This window comes from Oxyura jamaicensis, chromosome 1, assembly GCF_011077185.1.
Source record: "Oxyura jamaicensis isolate SHBP4307 breed ruddy duck chromosome 1, BPBGC_Ojam_1.0, whole genome shotgun sequence".
Lineage (NCBI taxonomy): Eukaryota > Metazoa > Chordata > Aves > Anseriformes > Anatidae > Oxyura > Oxyura jamaicensis.
The window spans coordinates 31,619,435-31,625,434 of NC_048893.1; the positions used below are offsets into that span (position 1 = coordinate 31,619,435).

At 37.0% G+C, this 6,000-nt stretch overlaps 1 protein-coding gene across 6 annotated transcripts in view; it reads left to right on the forward strand.

The window, feature by feature from the left end:
* Window positions 1–6,000, forward strand: part of TMEM117 (transmembrane protein 117) — a 215,246-nt gene that overhangs the window by 75,710 nt on the left and 133,536 nt on the right. The gene's annotated exons all lie outside the window — the stretch shown is intronic.

The window sequence follows — 6,000 nt, forward strand, 5'->3', positions numbered from 1 at the left end:
AAGAGTTGTTCCACGTTTTGGTCTCTCTCTGTCCTGGAAGTCATCTAAGAATGTCAAAAGCTAATATTTGTTCCAAACTGGCACTGTTGGTGGCATCAAGAAAATGCTACCCTTGGTTACTTTTTCTCTTGAAGGACTTAAAACACTGGGAAGGGTTTAGAGAAACAGGATCTACTTCATCTCATACCAATCTTTTCTGCCTTCATTATTTTGAAGTTGATTGTTTGCTTTCGTTTAATGAGGAGACACTTTTGCCATAATATTTTTGTAAGGGTATCATGATCTATTTAATAAAACACGTGTCTGATAAGAGAGTTCATCCAAAGTGTATCTGTTTTCTATCTTGCCTGTCTGGCTAAACCATTTTGGATTTCTTTACTTCCACATTGTCTCAAAGAACAATCATCCATGTTGTGACAGGATGAAATCTTGCTCCTTACTCACCTAATTTTCTGTCATCTCTGTTAATAGTAATTACTGAATCACTGATTTCAGTGGAAAAAGTTTTCCTTCTCATGTTAAGCTGATAAAAAAGACCTAAAAGTGTCAGCAATTAAAAGTAACAGGAAAAAAAGGCACTATAGCTATACAGTTTAAGTTTAATGAACATCTATTTTGCAGGGATAAAAGCTCATTTTCTATAAATAAATTTTCATCTGGGCTTTTAGGTTTAACTCATGGTAGTCACATTTTGAGACAAGTGGAGGTGCTGATAACCAAATCTCACCTGAGAGACATACACAGAGAAGCATGTAATGGTAAGCCGACTGTTAGGACTGTAGTTAAAAAAAAAAAAAAAAAAAAGACAATAGGAAAAGGGGTGTAAAACCCCCAGAAAACTTATCTTGGTGAGGCTGTGTCTCTTGCAGACTGAAGGTGTGATACCAGCATAGTTCATGTACTTATTTTCCAAATCCTAACTTATTAGTCTATCTGGAAGCCATATGGTTAGTGCTGTCTTCCAACAGGTACTTTTGCATGACAAGGCAGCACTGTACATGCTGTAGCCTGCCATACTAGTTACAGTATGGATATGAGTCTGTACCAGAGACTGTCGAGTTTGCAACTGGGTAGAGAGAACAGAGGGCGAAACAGTATGTTGGGAAAGAACTGGAAAATTGTATCATAGCCACAGCACATTAAGAGCCCAACTGTCTCGTGGAGGAAGACCGTTGTATTTCTTATCTGTGACATCGTTTCTTTCATTCCCAAGTGGTCTGCTTGAAAAAGGAGGTGTCTTAGTCTTAGAAATGCTTCCTGCCAATGTGATGAATTAATGCCTAAGTCTTGTTTCCCTTTAAAGAAATGGCAAAAAGTCAGTTGTTAATTACTCTCCATTTCAGCAGTCCAGCCGAACTCCAAGGAGAATGCAGTGAAGATAGCTTCTTAGCTATCCAAATGTATAGCCCCTTCTTAGTCGTTTGGTTAGTACTTTCTTGTTTAACAAGAAATCTTTGTGGGCTTTTCAGTCTGAAGCCAAATAACACATTTGTTTTTACTTTGAGCTGTGTTTTTCTGTATGTAACAACATGATTGCTGTAAAGGTGGCCGTAGCTCATCTGAAATTTTCAAAATTTGAGTGCACAACTCAGAATGCTTGTCACAAATAAACTTAAAACAAGCAAAATGGGAGATTTCTGCGGAAAAAAAAAAAAAGCCAATATATTTTAAATCATCTGATAACAGAAGTCTGTTTCAGACTCATTTTGTGGTTTAGCTTGAACCATATTCCTGGAGTTAATCCTGCTGGAAGGAACTCTATGTTCAGCTTTCTTCAGCTATCTGAAACTCAAGAGAAGTTTCAAAGCAGCCATTTCAGTCAGTCATCATGTGAATGTGCATGAGCACTCATTGGCCTTGATTTAATCCATGTGAATATTATACGAAATATTTTAAATGACTTCAAAGCATTTGGATCAGGCATAGCATAAAGCTGCATGTTTAATTTCAACAAATCCAATGAAAACATTTCAAGATTTTGGCAGAACTATTCTAAGATCCATGTTTATACATATAAAAGGTATTTAAAATGTTTGTTCCACCCCAAAATGGAATTTTACGTCACATCACATTTTCTGATTCATAATCTTTACATCACATTTTCTGATTCATAATCTTTGTATATTTCGAGTATATATACATATATTCAGATCAGATGGTAGAACAAGAACACATGGCATAGATACTGAAAGCTTCTGCAAAAATCATAGATACCTCTGAATGCACTGCAGATAACTTTTTAACAGAGGTTCTAGTTGGACTGAAGTACTCTGCTGAACCCTCTATTCATGAATAAAGCAGAAGGGGTCAGGGTCAGTTAATGACAGCATTGGCTTAACCATGAATTTAAGAGCTTAAACTGCTGAGGGAAGAGAAAAAGATGCTCCAGTTCCTTAATTCCCTTTGTGGCCATTCACTGGGCTTACTCCAATATGTCTCTCCAGTTCTGGGGAGGCCAGCACTGGACCTGGCCCACCAGCTGTGTCTCACAAGTGCACAGGGAAGCGGCCTGTTGATGTCCCTGTGAAGGGCGGCATAATTCCATCAGGTATATCAGCCTCCTCCTCATTTTGTATTGCCTGCAAACTTTTCAAGTCTCAACCTTCTTTGCATTGATGTTTAGCAGTGAAATGTGCCTCCAGGACTCTGTACTTACTAGAGTTCAAGGATAAAGAGGTACAACCTTCCCCAGAGAAGGGTCAAGCTAGGGTCTATGTAAGCAACATCAAACAAGTAATGACCAGTGATGTAACAATGTCCTAAGTACCGAGTGCATGGGACTACATGCAAAGGTACCGAGACTGCTGATGGATATCATCGTGGTGCTGCTCTTTGTCATCCTGGAAAGGTCAGGGCAAGTGGGGAGATCCCTGATGACTTGTGAAAGGCAAACATTATGTCCATCTGCCAAAGGAGCAAGGATGGCCCAGGAAGCTCCAGGCTGACCAGCCAAGCCATAGTCTGTGGGAAGGCTGTGGAGCATGTCCTCCTGGAAGGTTTGGGCTCCTTGGTGCAAGAGAGATGCTGACTGACTGCACTGACACTGTGAGGGGAAGGGGGCAGGAACATGGGACGTGAGGAGAGGCTTAGGGAATTTTAATTTCTCTGGAGAGAAGGCTATGAAGTATCTGACTTTTAAAGTGACCTAAATGGAAGAGTATAGAGAAGATGGGGCCAGACTTCTCTCAGAGGTAACAGTGACAAGATAGGAGGCAAGAGCTTTTGGTTGAAGCAAGGAAAATTCAGACTTGATTTTGAAGAAAAAAAAAAAAAAGAGAGGAAGTTCTAGGTGCTTAGGCACTGAAACAGATATCCAAGAGAAGTTGTGCAATCCCTACGTTTGGAGGCTTTTGGAACTCAGCTGACCCTGAGCAACCTGATCACATTGAAGTTAGCCCTGCCTTGAGCAGGAGTCTGGATTAGGTGATCTCCAGAGGTTCCTTCCAACCTAAATTATTGTACATTTTCATGAGAAGTACAAAAATAAGAAAATAGTTAAAATTCATTCTTTTGCATTATTTATTGCTTTTGTTTTTTATTTGGACTAAAGATTCACCTGTAGAACAGCTAAATTCCAGTCAGTATAATGAGAAATGTGAAAACTGATTTTGAAAAAAAAAAGGAACTGGATTTCTGCGAGGGGCAGATCTCCTACCTGCTCTGAAATGTAACCTTTGGGGAAATTAAAGAGATGACTCAATGTAATGCACAGTGTGCCTGTACAACCAGTAAATCAAAAGGGACAGGGTCACAGTGCATTCTTTTGTCTCTTATCTGGCAGAGGATTTCGTTCTCGGTTGCAGTACAGAACAAGAAATGTAATTTAAGTTCACAAATGTGGCAGACTACTGACTGAACAGCCTTCAAAAGAAGACAAAAAAAAGTTATTTAAACATTACAGGAGATAAACTCACAAACATGTGGATGTTTCTTTTTGTTTGTTTGTTTGTTTTTTAGCAGATCACCTGCATTGTCTGTTAATGCTGAGATTTCTCATTAGGTTGCTACGTGTATTATAGATACATGATATTGTGAAGGTTTCTGATTCATGAGTTTTGAAATGAAGACCTAAATGTTGTAGCTGTACCAGATAGCAACCAAAAGTGAACAATATAAGGTTGATCTATAAATAGGAATGCAGTACTTCTATCTAGATTACAGTGACTTGAACAAAATGTGAAAACTCAGTTTTACAAATCTGTTGGTATTGATTTTGTAAACAGGTGATGTTAACTAAAGATCACTTATATTTTTGAAATCTCTAGGCATATTTATTTTAACAATATATCATTGAGAGCCAAACATATATGAAGGTAACATTCAAAAAGATGAATATAGGTGCTGGGTTTCTCTGAAAATCCCCTCGGTTTTGCTTTACGATTCATATAAAATATTGTTTTAGTAATATTTAAAGCACTATTAAAATGAAATCAGAGTATGTTTTATCAGTTGTGAACTCTTTTTGCTGAATTAGCTAGACACTTGAAAGTCAGCATGATAATAATATATCGGGTTGGCCCACCAGGCACTAACCTCATCACTCTCTCACTCCCCCTTCTCAACAGGATGGGGGAGGAAAATAAGATGGACAAGCTCGTAGGTTGAGATAAAGGCGGTGTAATAAAAAAAGACAAAGCCACGCATGGAAGCAAAGCAAAAAGAGGAAATTTATTCCATGCCTCTTGCTCACTTCCAGCCTACTGGCCTTTAGAGGAGGATTTTGAGACACAGCCTTGATGCTGTGAGAGCAATACTCAGCAAAAGCCAGATAATTGGTGTGTTATCAACATAGTTATAGCTACAAATGCAAAGCACAACCCTGTATGGCTGCTATGAGAAAAGTTACCTCCATCCCAGTCAGAACCAGTACATACGCCAAAAGGAGGTGTGCAGTATTATGTCTGATTTAATGATCAGCTTTAGATATATTTTTCTGTTTGTAAATGAGCATTTGGAAAAGACATTTTAGAAAACACAAAGGGACATTTTATATTTAACATACAGCTAGTGAAATATTCATTTTAAAAAAACAATCTTTTTTTTTTTCAAAAAATGATGTATTTAAATTTTGATTAGAAATGGGATTTACAAGTCCTGAAATATGATAATGTATTCCTACTCCACCTCTAGCCAGCAGTTTCTATTGATTAGTTCTCATAGCCTTTTACTGCCTTCCACTTTCACAGTGGCATACCCTTTGCTGCAAGAAGGGAGCTGTTTGTTATCATCTTTAAAACAACAAATAAAACAAAAATATTCTTGTAAAAGGCATAAAAGATATATTTTTAGCAGAAGAATTACATTGTCTCATCTTCTTCAGAGCAGGCACTTACAACCATTCTCACATCCTAAAAAACTAGTTTCAAAATGCAAAGAGAATTTTGTGGTGGTTGTTTCTGAGCAGAGAGAAAGGTTTTTAATTACTCTGCAGAGCCTCCCAGCAGCCTTGTATTTCCTCAATTCATCATTGTAGAATATCAGTTTAATTACAAAATCTCCCGCATAATCAATAAGTAAACACATAATCAATAAGGAAATACTTCAAAAATAAATATAAACATTACAATCCTGAATCCTTACGTGAAGATCTCAAGGTATTTTTATTAATTACGTTATTTACTTCAGCCAGTAACGTGTGTAACAACTTTCACACACTATAAAATTATTTCTGGATGGGATTATCATTGAACAGTCGTGCTTTGATATGTTTTCCATTATAAGCATCAGGCAAAGATAGAACATCTACTCTGTAGTTTATTTAATTCTGTTTATATCTGCCCTGATAGCCATCTGTTCAACTTTAGATTTGACTTATTTTTCTAATGAAATCTTAATTGCAGTTACTGACAATGTTTTATCATGTAATCTTTTACATGATTTGGATATATATTTTTCAATCTTACATCTAAACAAAAGATATGTTTTTCAATTAGAATTATATATAGAATGGAATAGAATAGAATAGAATAGAATAGAATAGAATAGAATAGAATAGAATAG